We start from the raw sequence: 1,538 nt of genomic DNA on the forward strand, positions 1-1,538 counted from the left end.
ATCATCATGCTCTGAGTATCTGTGAGGCTCCATGAGAGCCCACTGTCAAGCTACTAACATTAAAGAAGCGCTTTTTGGGAGGCAACTCAATTTTACTTGTCTATGTTAAATTTCTATTTTCCATTGTTATTTTATATTTTTTGTAGGTTGATGATCATGAAAAGTCACAAAAACAACTGAAAAAGCAAAAACAGAATGAAAAATAGTATTAAAAATAACACACCCTGGAGGAGAAGCCTACTGGCGTTTAAACGCTAGTAAGGGCAGCAGAATGGGCGTTAAACGCCCAGTCTGGCACCATTCTGGGCGTTTAACGCCAGAAAAGGGCACCAGACTGGCGTTTAACGCTAGAAAAGGGCAAGAAGCTGGTGTTAAACGCCAGAAATGGGCAGCAACCTGGCATTTAACACCAGGATTGGCAGCAAAGGGCATTTTGCAAGCCTAATTGGTGCAGGGATGAAAAATCCTTGACACCTCAGGATCTGTGGACCCCACAGGATCCCCACCAACCTCAACTCACTCTCTCCCTTCTTTACACCTTTTCATAATACTCTTCCCCAAATACCCTTCACCAATCAACTCAATACCTCTTCCCCAAAAACCCCTCACTATCAAATCTTACCCTCTTCTCCATAATCCCTTCACCAATCCACATCCATCCATCATAAACCTCACCTACCTCAATATTCAAATTCAAACCAATTTCCCTCCCAAACCTACCCATACATGGCCGAACCCTACCCCTCTCCCCACTCCTATATAAACCCATCTTCACTCCTTCATTTTCACACATCATAAACACTACTTCTCCCCCTTGACCGAACCACTAAACTCCCTCTATCTCCTTTATTTTTCTTCTTCTACTCTTTTCTTTCTTCTTTTGCTTGAAGACGAGCAAACCTTCTAAGTTTGGTATGGTAAAAGCGTTGCTTTTTATTTTTCTATAACCATTTATGGCACCAAAGGCCGGAGAAACCTCTAGAAAGAGGAAAGGGAAGGCAAAAGCTTCCATCTCCGAGTCATGAGTGATGGAGAGATTCATCTCAAGGGTACATCAAGACCACTTCTATGAAGTTATGGCCAAGAAGAAGGTGATCCTCGATGTCCCTTTCAAGCTCAAAAAGGGTGAATATCCGAAGATCCGACATGATATTCGAAGAAGAGATTGGGAAATTCTTACCAACCCCATTCAACAAGTCAGGACCTTAATGGTTCAAGAGTTCTATGCCAATGCATGGATCACCAAGAACCATGATCAAATTGTGAACCCGAACCCAAAGAATTGTCCTTAGGGTCACGGCCAAGACTCATAAAGTAGCTGTGTTCAAGAATCAACATACTGAACTAGGAGATTCAATAACACTATCTGCATTCTGAGTTCCTATAGAAGCCAATCATTCTGAATTTCAAGGGATAAAGTGAGATGCCAAAACTGTTCAAAAGCAAAAAGCTAATAGCCCCGCTCATATAATCAAGACTGATCTTCATAGATGTTTTTGGAATTCATAGTATATTCTATCCTTTTTATCCTATTTGAT

The sequence above is a fragment of the Arachis ipaensis genome, chromosome B10, assembly GCF_000816755.2.
Source record: "Arachis ipaensis cultivar K30076 chromosome B10, Araip1.1, whole genome shotgun sequence".
In the NCBI taxonomy this organism is placed as follows: Eukaryota; Viridiplantae; Streptophyta; class Magnoliopsida; order Fabales; family Fabaceae; genus Arachis; species Arachis ipaensis.